The sequence below is a fragment of the Rhea americana genome, unplaced genomic scaffold (assembly GCF_003343005.1).
Source record: "Rhea americana isolate MKP2758 unplaced genomic scaffold, rheAme1 scaffold_14, whole genome shotgun sequence".
Lineage (NCBI taxonomy): Eukaryota > Metazoa > Chordata > Aves > Rheiformes > Rheidae > Rhea > Rhea americana.
Window position 1 is genome coordinate 4584916 of NW_028185483.1, and position 19472 is coordinate 4604387.

The following is a 19472-nucleotide window of genomic DNA, read 5'->3' on the forward strand; positions in this document are numbered from 1 at the left end:
CAGCTGAAAGTGAAACAGGAAATTGATAAATGATTATACATATTACCCTTTCCTCTTTCAGTTAACATTCACAACATAGGAAAAAAGAGAGCTTACTGAGGAAACGGAACGGGGCAGCGCACTACTGTTCGCTGTACAAGAAAAACTGAGAAAATCTCTGACATTTCAACTTTATTGTGTTTTGTTAACATTAATAAATAATTCAGAGGATAACTAACATTTTATTTAGTCTAACAAATAATTAGATATTAAAAAACAAACAAACAAACAAAAAGAGAATGGGAGATAGGAGCTAACATTTCCTATTTAAATGGGATGGGCTCCAAGAAAATTTTCCCAACTATCAACCTCTATATACGATAACCATGAATAGCTAGCAGTCACCTTCAGGTCTCCTCCCATATCAAGAAGGTTCAATTAGGCCATCAAATCCTGCAAGATTTTAAAATAAAAATATCAGATTATAAAAATATAAAAGGAAGGCTGAGTTTGCAACTCCCACATATACTATACTACAGAATGTACTTATACTTGAATGGCCAAGCAGGAGTAGAACTGTAAGGAAGAACTTTTTAAGAATTATTGGCAAAAGTATGACAGACCTTTTCCAATATGTTTTAATTTTTAGTGATTCTGTAGCTTCACTGTTGCTTTAATTTTGTTCCTTGTAACACTACCCTCTACAAACATACTAGGTGAGTTCTCCAGTCACGTCTATTTCCTCCAAAAATTCAGTGTTAGGCTCTGCTTGTATCTGTAGAAATCCTAAGAGAGTCCTTGAAAAGGCAAAGCTGTTTTCTTCAAGTCACTACACTGAATAACTCCTCTTTCTGCTGTTCTGATTTAGTATCTCCTATCTGCCCACAAATAACTTGACTTCCACTGGTTTAATCTACAGAGGGCATATAGGGCATGTTTTCTTCCCCTCCTCTTCCCCCATCCCCCTTCTCAACTGTCAATCTCCAGATACAACTGTCAAGTATCCCAATATAGCAAAGTGACAGGTGTTGGAGCACCAGCAGCCAGAGGGGCAGCCGCCAAGCAGAACCTTTCTGCAGCTTGTGCAGGATTAGGGGGATTTCCCCAGCAGCCACTTTTCCATGCGAAGCACCAATTTTCTAATCACCTATCAGTGCAAATCAGCAGTCCAGCGTGGCCCAGGACCTCTTACAGAGCAGGTTTTCTCAAAAAGCATCACAAGGGCACAGCATGTTTGAATCCCCCCTCCYTCTGAGGGGCCTGGCAGAGAGCTTCACCCTGCTTTAACAATGCAGAGTTCTTTAACCACTTTCTGTAAAATCTGAGCCTGCCAATTAATCACACAAAGTTTTGTCGTCAGCTTCAACAAGTGCAGAATTAGACCCATGGTAAGAGAGTACTTGGATGTACCTAAATTTTTTATTTCTAAAAATACACAGATAGCATGAACATAAACTGAGGTCTCTCAGCTTTTGGTATTTTAAGAATGTCACTGCATTTATCTCCATTCCTACCTCTCAGATAGGGAAAAGAAAACAGAAGCAATTATACATAAATTAAAACCAGCCATTCTTAAGTCACAACTAATTTAAGTCCCAAACTACTTTATCTTCTCAGCTTTGTAAACAGAAATTATGTACATACGATTTGTTTCAGAAAGAAAAAAGGAAAACTAGAATAGCTTGAAGAGCATCTACACATTAACATTTGATTATCCCATTGCTACTAGCCCAAATTTAGAGTACAGGACTTCTAACCTGGAGATATTTAAATACAAGCAGTCATTGATTAGCCTTTTCTTCTTATATATAATGTTGTCTCAGAATGTGCTTTGGGGAAGAAGTGAATGTGACATACCATGGCTCTTATCAGCTCAGCTAGATTTCTCATTTTGTCTTTGAGAATAYCATCACCTTAAGGGCACAAGGACAAAAAAAGAGAGCTTTACCACAAACTGAAGTCCTTATCTTCTTTGCATTTGAACCGCTACAGCTTGGAGAATTTCACAGGCATCCAATAAGTTCACAAAACACCTTACTTACAGTATAGTACCTTCAAAGTCATAGCTAAATGAAATTAATAACAAGTAAGAGAATACAAGATGAACTGAGCACGTGCAAGTAATGTYCACTTTGCACTCATGACCTAGCCTCAAAGCCTGCAAGCTGTCAAAAAATGCAGGCTGCACCCAAAGATAGGTTGGAGGTCTTACAAAGGATTTGCCCTCACTGCACCAGYGAGTGGATTATCGTACTTTCAGCAACTTCTCTTTAATCTAGCTGARATGGGTTAAACTGCAGAATAAAGCACTCAAACATCCAGCTCAATTCAATTCATAGTTGATGTGCTGTACTTAGGCTGCTACCAGGTACTAGCTTCAGCTAATCATTTCAAAAGCAAACGTGAAAGCCATTCATATTGCCGCATTAATCTCTATTACTGCACAGTAGAATCATATAACTGAAATATGGCATGCACTAAGTTGACAGCACCCATACTACTCATTACACAGCCATTGAGTATAAAAGAGGGCTTGAATAATAACAGCTTCAGCTAAAAGTGAGCCGGTAGTAAGATGGACATGCATGCCTAGTTCTTAAATGTGCAGAAAGTAAGGCAACAGCACTTGAAGTTGTTCCTATGTCTACAATCCTTCTTTCTGCCTGAATATGCACTTTTGCTGGAAAAGTTTAACAAATACTATAAAAGTTAATATTAGAGACTAGAAGGATGAAAATTTATCAGATTTTCACAGCATACATGCCAGCCCAACATCAAACTGACCTTGAATACAGCAATCCTTGCAAAAATACAAGTGTGCAAGCGCGGCTAGTACTGCTGGAGACCAACCCAATTCATTTTCAACTGATAGGACTAATAAACGCATTCAGTACAGATTTTTTGAAAAAATGAAGCTGCTCCAATAATGGAACCAGAAAAGAACTCAAATAATAATCAGCAAYTTCCACTTCAAAACAATTCAGAACAAAACAAACCTCTGAGAATGAGTTTTAACAGCTGATATAGGACTGATGCCATTTGTTCATTATCAAATTTCAAGAAATGATAATCTGCTCTGTGGCAGACAGAACAAAACTATGCATAAAGAATAGGATAGTACCATATCTCTTGAGGACTTTATGCTTTGATTTAAAAGGCTTTGCTTCATAATGGCCAATTTACTAAAGTTTAGAATTCAGAAGTATAAAAAAAACAATGCAAAGAAATGAAGAGGTTCAAGTTTGGTTATGAATGCATTTTGCTTCACAGGTCTTTTCAAAACATATTTGCTGAATACGCATGTTTAAATTTACTAAAGGAAAAAGTAACCGCTAACATAAAAACAATGTATGTTAACATCATTAATAAGCTGTTGTGTGCCTATATGTTACTAATGACATGAACGGAAACCAAACTGCCAGACCAGCACTATCCTTCTCCCTACCATTCCTTCCTAACCAGCATAATGACCATTGACAAATTCTATAGTTTTCTTAATCCATACTTTATAAATATCTTTATAAATAATCCATACTTTACTCATAGATGTATCAGCACAAAATACTTCTATCTGGATTAAATGAGCTCACTGATGCCTTTTAACACTTACATAGTAGCTTCCAGTACCTACAAACCCATTCTAGCAATTCCTAGAGAATGTAAATTATCTGAAACAACACAAAGTGCAGTAGCCACAAATATTGTTCTATCCAAGTTAATTTAACAGCAGCACTGGCTAATGTTCAACAAAAAAATCAAAATAGTGAACATTTATGCAAATTTGTTAAGCTGGAGAAAGCTGTGGGCAATGATTTCAGGGGGGTAACTGTTTCTATTTTTTACTTCAGAATACATGGAAATTTTCACTGTTAGTTAAACCCCATAAAACAAAAGAGAAGGATCTTACAATAAAACGAAAATCAAAAAAGGTGACATACAAATTTAAGTACTTGTCCAATATGTATATGTGGCTTTTCTTTTTCAATCAAATGCTACCCTGTTAGATGTTAAAGGTTCTTTAGAAAAATACCTACCAACACTCTTCAAGAATAACAGACTTGCTACTGTGGATTAGCTTACCCCTTCCTACATAAAAGGAATCCGAGACTCACGTCCGTCTCTGGTTGGTAGCAGCCTCTTTGGAGGGAGGCCTTCTGTTGGCAAAGACCAAAATTGCCACAGCCAGGACCATCAGGAGTCACAGGTCCTTCTCAAGCTGCAGCCTCACCATGAGGCAACATCTCAAATCTGCCAGCATCATTACTCACATAATTGTTCCTAGTGATCTGAAAGGATTTAAATACTTTCAAGCTACAACTCTTCTCTTAACTTAGCATTTTGACTGAGCAGGGTCAAAAAGTGTTACATGTGCAATGACAGCAGCAGATCTAACAGAACAGTAAACATCCAGCAAAAGAAGTGGAGAATAGCTGGGCCATGGTCCCTTCACCTATACTGCAATCAGAACTGGGCACTATACTAACCACAGCCTGACTCCAGACATCTTGAATATCTCAGGGGAAAGGAACTCCTTTCTTGTGGGTTTGACAGCTGTCCCGCAGGGAGAGCTGCCACTCCGAGCCCTCGCCTCTTCTTTAGAAGATAGATCTTACTGAATATGCACTGGCCCATACAGTTGCTTTGCAGAACACAGACCTGCAATAGTTTCATGTAAGACAATTTTTATTTGGAAGTGCAGGATCTCAGTATTTCTCTAGTACCTCCAAAGAAGTAAGGCTACCCTAATGTTATGCACAAAATAATTTCTACCTGTACCGAGCCAGTATAGTGACTGCAAAAGACAGTGTCACAGAAGAATTCTTCCTCATACTGCTGCATGCACTGACTTCCAGACGACCATCTGGTCCTTTATTTTTAAATTTTATGCTGAAGTTCTGCTACTGCTCCCACTGAATTTGCTTGCTGTGAACTCTTCCACTGACTTAAATGGAAGGAGGACTGCATCCTGAAGATTCTCCACAAAACTGAAACAAGAGTTTTAGTATAACAATGAAAGGAAGTATACACTCTACTATACTTGACATTTTTTTCTTTCTTATTCTTAAGCTATGATGACCCACAGTCATTCTTAATTAGACACAGTGAAAACAAAGGAACATGGTGGGACAATTTAAGACAGTCAAGAYAATTTAACAGGAAAATGGAAAAAAAAAGAACAAAAGCAGATAAAACAGTATCTAGTTTATTACATATAGAAAGAGATTTCCAGAATTTACAAACACCCACATTCTCATTCCAAGGAGAGAGTCAATTTGAAAAGATCACCCTTTTTTTGTTTTCATTTTGTTTTGTGGTTTTCTGTCATTTTTTTATTATTATTATTTTTTACAATATATACAATGGAAGACTTTGATTTCTTTTTTTCTGATTTTTTTTGTCAGTTCCTGTGCAATTGATGAATTCAAGTTGACATTTGTAAATACCATGTACAGTAAAATTTGTCTTCATTGTAGTTAATACAGACTATTATTTTACAAGGAGTACAAAATTATTTTTCTTTTGGAAAGAACTTAACATCAAGGTTATCTTACAACTGATAGTATCAGTAAATATGACTGTACAATCAAGGCCCAGGGACCAATGACTCATATTATATTACTTTCTGAATTACAATCTTAAAACAAGAATAGTACCCTACTCTATTCTTAGAAGCCTTGTTTTAAGCAGTTTCCCACTCTGTTTACAACAGAATATAGTATACCTCAGTTCCACATCAAAAAAAGATGTGCTGTAGGAAAAGTTACATTTTAATTAAAAAAGTACATGTATAAATCAAAACCTATGTTAAATATTTAATACTCTTCAACCAACATTAAGCTTTGTATGTAATAATTTACAATGATGATTTGTCATACAGGTTTTCAGCAGCAAATGAAGTTGTGTAAATGTGCTAGTAAAATACCCATTCTCACCATGACATAGTGGTGGGCACATCAGTTCATTGTGGCCAGCTAAGTCCTTATGGTAGAGGATGAAGTAAAAGAGACTCATTGTCCAGGTGTCACAGTGCTTCTGCTTGGCACAACACAGGATGTGCAGCTCAGTCAATTAACTCCTGAGGTTTGTGTAAAGTAAACAAACTGAACTGGATGCATCGTACCCATTTACAGAGGAAGGAGGAGGAGGAGGAGGAGGTGAGGTCCTAGTTGTGATAACATGAAACATTTATAGTCTTGATACCCATGARTTAAAAGAAGGATTTGCTGAGGTTGTATAGGTCATCATTCTGAAATTGAAAGAGAAAGAAAATTAGCATCATGGACACTTCAAGCACTTCAAAAGCCATTTGTTAACTAATCAATTTTGTTATCAAAACTGAAAATGCTAGCACCTTGAAAAATTACAGCATGCACACTTGAACTATACTCAAGCATCTGAATCAAAAAAGCATTTGAAAACAGATGTTGGCAATGAAATTTGAAGCAGTCAGAAACACTTTTTTAAAGTGCAAGAGATTCATCTAAGCACAAGCAATTTTAAGTAACTGTACTGATTAACTCTGACAAGTTCCTGTAACAAAAGAAAGGAAAAAAAAAAAAGTTCAGGCCATTAACCTATTGTTGGCATTTTTATCCATTACAAGAAAGGTTCATTAGATACCAGGCCTCCCTGTAGAGCTTACTGGCCACCTGTAAATGCCAGATTTTGCTCAAAAAGGATGACTGAGGTATGGAGTATTAGGGATGCAGCATCCCCATTCACCATTATTATAAAAGGTCCCACACCAGGGCACCCTGTCAAGTGCACCCAACTGCACACATGGCACAGCGGTGGCCAGCTCTCCAGGCACGCACACCCAGTGCCTGCCTCACACCAGCGGTGGGGTGAACCTTGCTGCTCAGAGAGCTCCCAGGTGAGCACGCAAACCTGGAGCTGTCACAGACCACAGCACACAAACCCCCAGTCCCTCTCTCCCCATGCTACGGCAGTTAGTAACGTAGAAATATCCGCTAGGAGCCAAACAACACAACAGTGAAATGAGTACTATTTTTGCCTTAACTAGAGTTAGAGGGCTACCATCATTTCCATTTTGGGACCTTCACATAAAAAGCTCATGAAGCAGGACTTAGATTTTACATAGAAGTATGTCTATTCCTGTATCAGGTATTAACTACGCTCCTAAAAAGATAGGTAAATAGTGTATTTTCCTCAGTATAAACAAAGGCTTCCCATAGAGGCACTGGAGTAAAAAACTGAAAAGACCTCCTGTCCTATATTCTTTAATTGCCCAAGAAACAGAATTTACTTTGTGTGGTCCTTCAAGTAAAAGGAAAGCCTATCCTTGCAGATGATGTGTGGTATGCTGTGAAAGCTCCCTGGAGAATTATCTCACAGATCTCTTATTTACTTTCAACTTTCTTCCGAACTCATATTGCAATCTACTGGAATGTTCCTACAGAATATCTATATCCAGCTTAACATAGCTTTGCAGCTTGCAACTATGCTGAACCTAAAATTAGCTAGTAATGCCATACTTTATTAAAGACTAGTGACAAAGAAGAAATTGCTTAATTTAAACTGAGGAGTGAAGTGCACATGATTTGCGCATTTCATATCTGAAGTGTGTGCTTCAGATCTGGCTCCGGTCCAGCAAGGCTGAATGAACAGTTGAGTACAGGAACAAACCAYACCCACTAGCACAGTCACATAGTCCAGCCTATGCTGCACATACAGTGGAAGACAGTGGAAGGGGAATTCAGCTCTTCCATGTCACTATACCTTATTGTGTTACAAGCATTTAAGCAAATAAATAAATATCAAGACCAAATATTACACCTCTCAGCTAGTCCTTAGGTAATCCAAATACAAATACTGAGTATTTTAAGCAAAATGATTTGTTCTGTCCAGTTCCTCCCCAGTTCAACCAGTACAGTCATGAACTCATTGTAAATGCTCTTTGTGGGCATTTATTCCTGTATTCAGAAGTCAGAAGAGTAAGGAAGAAAGAGTAACAAGTCTATCTGAAAAAGAAACCAGTTTCTAGAGGAATTCACTAGGCAAATAGTACTGAAGAAAACCATAGTTACTGAAAGCCCAATGCTCACGTATTCAGACTCTGAGCACGTGCAACAAGAATGGAAAATGCAGCAGGCTGAAATATCCAAGAGTTTGAGACTCAGACAACCGGTCAGAATCACAAGGGGCACAAACTGGAATAGGCTCTCTTACATATAAATTTTCTCTTTTTATATTACATATAAACTTCTCAGGCCGGTCTCAAGCTTGTTATACACCTTCAGCATCTTCAGCACTACAAGGTGGCATGTCCAGATAGATTTTCTATCATCCCTCTACAAAAACTTATCAGTAGCTTTTGTTGGTGAAGTATCAAGTAGAAAAAGCAAATATCACAAGTTAAATTGGAAAATATCACCAGACCAGAACTCAGCCCCATATCCGTTGTTTTAAAGATGGCAGCGATGTTCCAATGCATAAGCCCAGCATCCTTAAGGGGTACTTCTTAAAAGTTATTTTTAAATAACTCTTATTATTCACTGAGATCTAGAAGACTATTGAACAGCACAAAAGAATATCTTTAAAACTAAAAATAAAATTTTAAAACTAAAAAAAAAAAAACCCACACTATTTGAGTTATTTGAAACCTATTAAACATTTTCAACAATATTACAAAAACAAGATACAGATAGGGAGAGTTTTCTTCTAATTATGTAGGGAAAAAAAATTGAAATACATTAAACTCTTTGCTACAGATCCTCTTAATTATTGATTGCAATGATTCATTTTCATCTCCCTATTTCCTCCTACAAATCTCTTCCCACAAAACAAAATATGGATAACTGCCAATGTCAATGCAGCTGTTACCTTCGGATGGCAGAGCCTCTTCTGCCTGAACACACAAGGATGTCTAGAAAACAGCCATTCTGAGAACAAACCTACTACTCCAAGGTCACTGTAGATACAACCAACCCAAAAGGTTTTTGATCCAGGAAATTCTTCTCTGTGCACAAATTATAGGAAAAAAAAATCTATTTTAGTGTAAAATGTTCTTTGCTAGACTTAAAGGAACATTCCTTGATTTTTGACAAAATAACTTACTCTCAGGAAGACTTTTAATTTGGAATAAGCAATAAACAATACTTGGTCTTTTCAGAAAGGGTTTCCAAGGTTTACTTTCAGTAGCATCTCTTAAACACAGGATTAAAACAGCAAACTAGTCTGAAGGCAGCAAAACAAAATACTTAATAATATAAATTTTTTAAAATTGGTATTATTCAACTGGAAATAAAAAGCTGTGCATTAAAACTATCATTTCTTAAAAAGAAAGATCCTACTCCCTCTCTCTTCAGTGAACTATACAGCATGTTTAAAGAGGGAAGTGCCTTATAAGGGATTTAAGTCATCATCTGGATATCCCATTGTTTCTTATCAACAAGCATCAGCATTTCCTTAACAACACATAAAAACAGTGCAGAAGACAAGTGTTTCAATAGAGAGTGCTAGGACTACAGTGACTGAGGTAAGGATCATTAGAACTACTGACATCACTGTTGGCAACTAAAGAAAAGGGAAAACCTGTGTTTAATCTATTTCCTACTCACCACAAGCTTCAGCTGGAGTCCCTAATAATACGGTTTGTGGTTGACTTTATGGAAAAAAAAAAAATCAGTGATGCAAGAAAAATGTACTGAAACAAACAGGAATCTTTAAAAGGTACTACAATGTACCTCTGACAAGCAGTCTCTGCTCAACATCTGTTCCAAAATACAGGCAGATAACACTAACATATGTTCCAGCTGGCAACACTTTCTTCTCAAGACTATCAGTCCAGGCTGGATACAACACAACTAACTGTAGCTCCTATTACAGATGAAGTCCCATTTTTAAATCCAGTAACTAAAAATAATTTGATACTTCATTTTATTTCCATTATTGGGGAGCTGGAGAGGATGAGTACTTAAAACTTGACTTCTTCAACAGCAAAGTGTCTAGACTATTTAAAGATACTTTTCCTGAAGATAGCTAAATTTTCATATAGAAAATTAGTGTTTTTAAAATACATTTAGAGTGTAAACCTTATTCTTTCCTTCCAATGCATTCCTGTTAAAAGAAGTAGCCAGAAGAACAACTATCTTAAAGGAATTAAAACAAAAACTCAGGTGATCTTAAAGCAAAAGACTCTCCAGTGACCAAATTTAAACTTTTATTTACAGCTAAGGGCTAACAATGTGTCTTACATGTAAAACAGAAAAGCCCCTGCAAAGGATCATTCCATTTAAAAACAAGAAAGATAATACACAGTTGCTGTCAAAGCTCTATGATTAATTCAACAAACAAATAAAACTACTTCTTCACTGATTATTGTAACAGGGCAAAACACAGCTCCAAAATGCCAGATTTACCTGGTACATCAGGGCACATTTTTTCAATATTAGCTAAACATCACCAAGGCACAACAAACTGACAGAAATAGGAAGCAGCTATGAAAGTAACTAAGGTGGAAATTTACCTTTCCTACTGTATTCATGCTAGAAACATCAGGCAAATGAGCAACAATTGTAAAGGAACCAYCAAATATTGAAATATTTTTCAAGGCTAGAGAACTATCTGTTAATTTGCTGTGGTTGCATAAAAACATCCACAGAGCCAGGTGAACAAGTTTGACTGAAGAACCAGCAGAATGGGAAGAGCAGGGCTGACTTTTGTAGATCAGCAGCAGTGGAATCACTTCCTACCTCTCCCTGCAGTCTCGCTAAATTGGATGAATTCCATCAACCTTGCCATCCTGCTCGTGTCTCCTTTGAAACGAGGAGCAAAAAGGAGCAGCTGAAGCTTCTCTGACAAAGGCACTAGTTACAAAGAAGAGGCTTTAAAAGCATACACGTGCTTGTTACCTTAGGATAGTTTTATGTATCTTATTCTGTGTAGATCATATGGTGATTTATTGCATAATGAACACATCTACCTACTAGAAGATAAAAGAGATTAGGAACAAAAGGTCAAAATAAAAAAAGATGCCTTTACGAAAAAATACCAGAAGATTCATGGAAAATTTCACCAGGCTCAGGTAACCTGATCTGAGCACTCCATGTCTATTCAGGTAACCAAGTTATCTTTAGTAATATAACACAAAGTAAACACATTTAGTAGCACTGAAAAGCTCATTTACAGCTCTTGTCCTCCTGCTGTTTGCATGCATCATTTTCTAACTGTAGTGAAACTGTGCACATCTACTTAAAAGCTGAATTCACCCACAGGTTTTGTGTTCACTATCCTCATAAATATTGTCTGTTTACATTCTTCTTGGCGTTACTAGGATGCAAACAGATGGGATAGAGGAAGTATCCCATTCAGATAGATTGAAAATTGGCAACTAAACATCACCCAGAAGTTAAACTAGCTCAAATACCTTATTTTCAAAGAGATGCAAGCGTATGGTACAGTTTCCCCAATCCTAAACGCACATTGAAAGAGTGAAGGAATGCAAGCAGAAACAATGGTTGCTCTACTATGTTAATTGTAGTCCGAGTACTAATAAAAGAAATTCACAATAGAACTAAACAAGGTAATTACAACATTGCTATTTAACTTGACAGGCTGTAATTTACATTTAATAAGCCTAGGGGATGAGTGTTGCTTCCTTGTACCCCAAAATGTCTTAGTCTTCCTTATGAATGTCAAAAACAGGGAATTACTGATCAACTGGTTTCACCAAGTCATCTACTGCCAGACCAAGTAATTGGATTTGGTGTTTTCATCCCCTTTTTCTTCTCCATAAAGTTGTCATTCATCGACGGAGGATCCTAATGACCAGTAGAAAATGGCAGTCTTTTGTCATTAGTTCAGACAAAATAAACTCCTTTCGGGTACAGCAAATAATAATAAATTCATCTTCTGACAAATTCATCTTCCCCACAGAGCCTTCTGCCAGAAAGAGAAGGGGGAGGGAGAAACTTTTTAGGTACAATGATGAACAGTAAAAGACACTCACATTTAAGAAACTCCTACTCTAATTTCCTGTACTTTAAGCATAGTGGGAAGACACAAACTAAACCATGCACGTACTTTGGATTAGCTTCTGCCTAGCAAAGAATTTATATGTTTGATTTTAACTTAACAATGTGTCAACTTGATTTAAACTCACTCAAGACAAATCTAAGTCCATCACTTCAGTCAGCAAGAAATGTTGCTGCCACAGGCAGGAAACCAAGGACTGGCTGCCAGCAAAGGGCTGACACAGGAGAGAGACATCAGTAGGGGGTCACGTTTGTGTCTGTCTCCACCAGTAAGGAGCAGCAAAGGAGCCAGTTGTCTGGGCTGGTATATAAAGATACTGGAAAAACCAATTCTCCAGGCTTGTGTAGAGGAAAATTATTTAAGGAATCTCCCACTTTATTATGCAGAATAACCAGCAGTTGTAAGTTTGAACACAGTGACTTCCCCTAAAGCACTGAATTTCTGACAAAATAATTTATCTTCTCAATTTTGGAGAAGAATTATTGAGRTTTTGTTTTTCTTGAAGACTAAAAGAAACATATGACAAAGCTTAGAATGAGCTTTAATGTAATAGGAAAGAGGGTTTTTTTAAAAAGGAAACGCTGCAACTTCTATTGCAGTGATACAGCTAGGCATTAATGCAAAACAACTGTTCAACAGTTACCCAAGTTACAGAAAATCAAGTGACAGCTTGCAGATTCTGGATTTCTTTAATGAAATGGAAAACAGAAGAGTATCTCTCATGAAAATGTGTTACACTGTAAGTGGGATTCTTGTGTTTGTTTCTTCCTATTTTACAACAGAACAGAACATTTGGATCTTTCCTCTTCCTTTATTAATAATTCAGGCTGAGTAATCAGCTGAAGGTTGAGTCCAGCTTACATCAAGAGAACGTTTTGTGTCAGAATTGAAAATAAAAACATTACTAGGAATTCAGGGAATACAGAGTCTCATTGGATTCTATACTGCAACTTCCCACCAAATCCTCTCATAATGCTTTTCTGATGCTCTCGACAGCATTGCTCGTGTTTGGTGTTCCTCAGATACATCCACTGTTAGCCCAGTGTCCTCTCCCCTCCCTCAAAATGCAGGATAGAGTATAGATACCAGAGACTAAATGTGGAGCTAGTTAACAGCTTCAGACTTCACAGGAAAAAGTTGTTTCTGTTCCAAAGACTCAGAGAAACCAGCAAAGTCAGAAAATGAGGTCATCTATCCTTTTGGAATTTGTACTGTTCAGTTCACTGAGTCAGAGAGTTGAACCCTGAAAGATCTGGGGCTTTCAAAGCTCCCCCTGAAGACCCCAGAACTTGCTCTCAACTCAAAAAAAGCAAAGCTGGAGTGCATTTTGCATGGCTATATCCTTTAAAGAGGAAAGCATTGCTCAGCATTTACTTTTATCAACATAGGCAGTCATCACAGTTTTGCTCCACTCCAGCGGAAAAAACCTCCACAACAATAGTCCAATTTCACTGTTATAAAAAGTCCATTTACTAGGTTTTCAAAGCTATGCTTCTATACTTTTTCCACAGTCTGAAGGTTAAAAATGCAAATAATTTTTTAATAATCTGTCAAAATAAGCATCATTTATATCCAAGAGTCTAGGATTACTAACAAGTAGCAGCCAGAAACGCTCTTCATCAAACAATTTGTTTCTCAAAGGAGTGTTCTTACCAGAGAAATTTTTTATTACTTTTATGGGAGTTTAGCATTCAATAAAGCTCACCAACACTAAGAACTATTACTACTGCTCTCGCTATGGGGAAGCAGAACACCTACACGCCTGGAGGGGTATTCGCACACCTCAACTCGTCAGCAGTCTAAACTTGCAATTAAATTTGACCGAACTTCAGATGAGCACACTAAAGCTGTGCAAGTATTATGTCAACCAAACTACGTCAGCAGTAGAGCTCAGCTACATCCAGCGCAGTTATCTCACAATCAGAACAGATCTCAGTTACCGAACTGTTCATTCCTGCCCTCTTTCTGTGAATCTGCATTTCACAGGCCTTTCTGCACTGAGGACTATTTCCCCGTCCCTCCAGCCACATACTGCCACTTCCTCCTCTTTTGACCTTACTTCTTTATAGTGTTCATTTTCTGCCAGATTTACTCTTCTCTGACAGAGAATTACATAATTACAGCTCATCCAACTTAAAACTCTTTTTTGATGCGCATTAAATTGTGCTAGTTCAACCTTATAGCAAAGATTTACATCATTCTGCATAGCTGGAACTATTTTCTCCTCAACAGACAAGGAAGGGCAAAAAAGCAGAACCAGCCAGAAGAAAAAATGGCATTTAAGRGGAAGACCTGCAGAAGCCCTGCAGGGGATAAACTGGCCAGCTGACCTTGCCTTTGAAATTTTGCCAGTCCAAATTAAGTAGTTAGTCTATGCATCATTTCTGGCAGCAGCATAGGAAGGAAGTTCTCCAGTGATTTTGGATGAAATACTTCCTCAATTCTCAGCAACAGAGCATTAAATATCAAAAAGGATAATAGAAACCTGCTGAAAGGCGCATTCTCAAAAACACACTAAACAAGCTAAGAAATCAGAGACGATTAGAACAAACAAAATGTCATGAAGCTGACAAAAAATGCAACAGGAAGTATGGAAAGAGAGAGATGCAAGCTATCTGTTATTTTGTGATTGTTTACTATGCCTTAATATAAAACCTGTATTATACAGCAGAAATAACAGTTAAAAACAAATTAGAGGTAGAGCTATATCAAAGTAAAAGGAGAAAACCTTTGGTAGGAGGCAAAAAGCTACAGTAAAGTTTGTTACAACTTGAAGCTAGACTAGCAAACAATTATTTAATCTAGCATTTTACTAAAACACAACAATCAGTCTGATATCAACTAATATCTAACTGCTTTGGCCAGTTGTTTTCTCCTTTATCTACCATAAGATAACAAATTTTGTAAGTCCATGATCTCTGATACGAATTTATTTCAGTAAGAGTATATTTTCATGCTCATCCACATATATCTACACATTTATTTCTAGTAATCTGTACTCATTTGACCTAGAGAAGAGCAGCTTTGACTCATGAGTGGATACAGCCTAACTCAGGGTGGCTGTAGTGATTTCTGCTCAGTTTCTACATCAAGTCACCAGTATTTATAGTACTAAAACAGGCCAGAAGCAGTTTCGGCAGAAGGTTCTGCTGTGAGTAACAAATGATGTTTGTCTGTGGACGTTATGGGTTCATCATGTGAGATGAGCTGTACTTAAGAACTAGTCCAGGTTTACAGAAAGAACAAAGCTAATTTTCTGGTCAGAACAGGTAAGAATTGTCCAGGAGAAATACATCCTCTTCCTCTGCCATAAATTTCAAAACTTCACTAGGTGAATTGACCTATTTATCCCTCTTCCCAGCACTTTGAACCTGATGTTCAGATTCCTTTAGCACTAAAAATTGACAACTGAAATTCAAAGAATCAGCCATCCTCAAAAACTCAACAGTAAGATGCTGTGTCTGGGGTAGCCAGCCTAGGTGTATGTGCATATGCACACAACTGCAAGCAGAGAGACCTGAAATCTAGCTCTGCTTCTCCTACCAATTCCCTCTGCAGTTCTACACAAGTCACTTTGTCTTGGTATCAGAAAAAATAGATATAACATTTACCTCATCTATTTTCTACGTAAAATTTTCTCCTGAAGAGGAAGCTTTGATGTATCAAACAAACACAGTTACTATATCATCTAGGCAATTAGACATTGACCCTAATCTTCCCTTATCTCTTGGCTGTGAAATGAGAACTGCTACCTGACAGAAGAATTTAGACTGTGTTTAAGAGCCAGACAGGAGGGTGGCAAGTGCCTTGGAAGAGCCCACATGGTGACTGCTCACTCTTCGTGGCACGATGTTGGCAATGTGCAAGTAACGCATGGGGCCAGTCATGCACTGCGTAGGAGGACTCAGGAACTGATCCATTCCCTGAGCACTATCTACAAACCGAATAAGAAATTATTTGTGGAGAAACGTTAGTTCCAAAACACATGGTTGTAAACTACGAGAACGCATGTGCGTGGGGGTAAGGGGGAAAATTTAATGCTTAAAAAGCTAAATAATGTTTGAAATTTTTCTTAACTATTTTCTCAAGTCTTTGAAAATTTGAGAAAAATTTTCAATGTATTGCCAAGCAATTATTCCACATTAAAAGAGATTTTAAAAATTAAGTAAACTATATATATAAATAGAATTTTTAGCTACAAAAAATAAAATCAATTCCAATATGAGAAAATAAATCTCTACTATTAAAGCAAAAGTTCTACCCTTCTATTCCCACTGATTTAGCAATTCAAGTATTTTGGACTATAATGGGATTAACCTCAAAAACAACACTGAGCAGTTTAATGAGCTCTGAAGTAGTTCATGGCTGAACTACCCATTGTAGTTAAATGCTGAAATTCTTGTTTGTACATAGATTGTCATCCAATCTATTTTCAGAAAACATAGTAACAGAAAAATATGAAATACAGAGTGATGAAAGGGCACAAAAGAAATGCAATTCTGGTTCAAAACAACATGGCTATCTCAAATTTGAAGTATATGGAGAGAGGAAGCAGCAACTGGCAGGCTCCTGGGTACCTACTTGGATACAGCTGTGAATAAAATCCAAACTAGTTATGAAGACAGATTAGACAAACCAAGTCCTTCACTGCTGTTTCTTTAGTTTCATTCAGTGAAATTTTAAAAGCCTGAAGAACCGTCAATATAATAATTTAAAGATACTAACAGCATAAATCACTAATCTTCAGTAGTTGTCACTAAAATTGTAATTTCAAATGGAAAATTGATCAGGCTCATTAATAGTCAATATAATTTTAACATAAATCTAGCATTATGAGAGTGTGCAAAATTATATATGCAAAAGTTAAAAGTTGTTCTCATCACAAAATTTGCAGTCAAAGAATTACTCAATTAAAATGTCAAATTCCTTTAAAACCATATCAAGTCAGAAGTTTTTCCATATAATGGAAGTTGTCCACAACAGTATCTGTAAATACCCTACTAGATGACAGCTACTATGTTATTGGGACATACAAATCTTTCATTAGCTGTCACACTTAGTATTAAGGATAAACTAACAGTTTCTAAAGGGTTAAGTCAATTCAAAGTAGGCATACAGAAAGATCTGTACATTATATTGTCTTATTAGATGGAATTAAAATACTCTTGGTTAATCAATGGTTAAAAACATCCACTAAACATTAACCTGGTAAAACTATACACAAATTCAGCCTTGTTACATAGTGCCACCATGTTGTATATACTCTCATAAAACCGAAAGTTCTCCATGTTCTCATAACCTAGGGCATCTACTACCCAGTTTTCTTAACCAAGAGAGGGACTNAAAAAAAAAAAAAAGAAAGAAAGAAAAGAAAAAAAAAACTTAGACTGCTGACAGTCTCAGGGATTACAAGTGTAATCAATGCTACATTATATTAATCATCCTTTCACACCAACTTAATTCATGAAGTTACTCAAAACACATACTAGACAGAACAACAAATCTTCTTGACATGCTAAGAAGGTTAATATTATACTAGTTAAGCATCAGTAACCATTTCAGAAATGGTTTTGACAAAACAATAGCTGACACCTAGTTACTGAAATCACCAGTCTTGCCAATTACGGTGTTGTTCCAGTTACAACCTTAGCGGATGATGGAGTGCAGTTTCCCTGATATCCAAACCTAGGCATAGTTTTGGATTTAGCAAGTCAAAAGCTGAAACGTGCAAGACTGAGAAGTAAGGAGGATTAGGAAAAGCACGAACCTTGCCATATAAAAGCAAAGCTCCTCAAGACAAACTACTAAGCGTGACATTATCTTGTGCTTCTTTTCAGCTTAAAATCTTCTAACAAGTACGRATCCCACCACAGAGATCTTTGCTATGATTCAGCCAGACTGCAAAAAATCTGTTGATTTAAATATCCTGAAAATAGCTATTTTAGGCACATAAACGTTTTCTTTCTCTTCCAAGCAATTGCTCAGTAGATGTCCAACTGATAGGTAAACATAAGCCAGTCAAGGGGCAAGGACATTACATCAAAGCAAAAATACAGTCAGCTAGTGCTTAAAAAATGAAGACGACAAATAAGGGAGGGAGGAAAGGGCAGCACAAGCAACATTGTTGACTAAAGAGAGAAAATGTACTCTGTCATATTCAAGAAAATTATTTTCACTGATTTCTTTGGTTTGGTTTCCTGCTGAAGCTTAAATAATTGGTAGAACAGGGAGTAGAACTTCTAAACCAGACATCAAATTTTGTTCAACTTTGGCAAAGCTGTAAAATTTCAGATACACTAAGTTGCTGTAAGTTAAAAAAAAAAAAAAATCCTTCTCTGAGGCAAAGTTTTAACTAACTTAACCTTCCATGTATTCCAATAAACAGCAGAGAGCAGGCTGCTCAGCACCCATCATCACTCCCTGCACATCTCAACAGCCACAGCACAGATCTGGCAGATGCTACAGAGGAAAAGCAGCATAGGGTGCCCTGGAACCAGGAGAGGGCTAGTTAATAAGCCAAGAACAAATCCACAGGAAATAAGACTTCATTAGCTCCACTGCTCATAGATCACCTGTTTGTATAAGCAATTTTTTTTGTTGGAGTCATGTTTTATAACTACTATTACTCTTATGTTATGCAAAGAATATAATATACTCTTAAATATGACATGAGATATCATGGCCTGTGTATCATACAGGAGAGGTCAGACAAGGAGGTATGTTCCATCCCTCAAACAACAGAAGCCTTCAGAGAGCAAGTGCAGTCCARCTGTTTACCCAAGATGGGAGGAGGCAGACTGAAAAACAGGACAAGCTAGTGATTGTGATGAGCTAACCTAAGTAACCGCGCTAAAAAGCTCTTGCCAACATTACCTTTGTAGAAAGGTAACTCAAGCCACAGCAATATTATAACCAAGTAACTATGCCATTGATTATGCCTAGTAGGAATTTACTTCCAAAGGCAAGGCTCCAAAGTTAGCTAATTTTACAGCAAGGTCCATCATCACTGGTGGTCTCATTCTACCCTTGTCTTCTCCTAGAACCCCTGCCACTGAATTACATTCAGTCTTTGCTTATTCTCTGGCAAAGATTTTCCCTGATGATAGAAAATCGGCAGAAGCAAAGCCATAGAGGTTTAGAAGAAGATTCTGCCTCTGTGACTAACTTGAAAATCCACAAACTTCGTTAACAGTAGGCACACAATATGCACATAAGAATGTTCTAAAAGTTTTTCAAAATTAGAACTGGAATGCTCTCAAAGATGTATATCAGGCATCATTACATGCTGATACCATAAAATTACGATATTATGTTTCCAGGAACAATAGAGAAGTGGAAGACAGAAAAGAGGGTGGGGGGAAACCACATAACTATCATACAACCTCACTTGCTACCCCATATAAAATGAAGAAAAAAAAAATCACAAAGAAAAAATGAAGGCAACACATTAGTGAAAAATACTTTAAATACTTTCAGAAAAAGAAACCAAAATTAAG

The 19472-nt window shown here is 37.0% G+C and overlaps 1 protein-coding gene across 1 annotated transcript in view; it reads right to left on the minus strand.

Moving 5' to 3' along the window:
* Window positions 1-5163: 5163 nt before the first annotated feature.
* IRS1 (insulin receptor substrate 1) overlaps window positions 5164-19472 on the minus strand; it is a 55834-nt gene continuing 41525 nt past the window's right edge. Inside the window, exon 3 of the mRNA XM_085298692.1 lies at window positions 5164-6226. The gene's annotated coding sequence lies outside the window, so the exon portion shown is untranslated. The remainder of the gene's footprint in view (window positions 6227-19472) is intronic.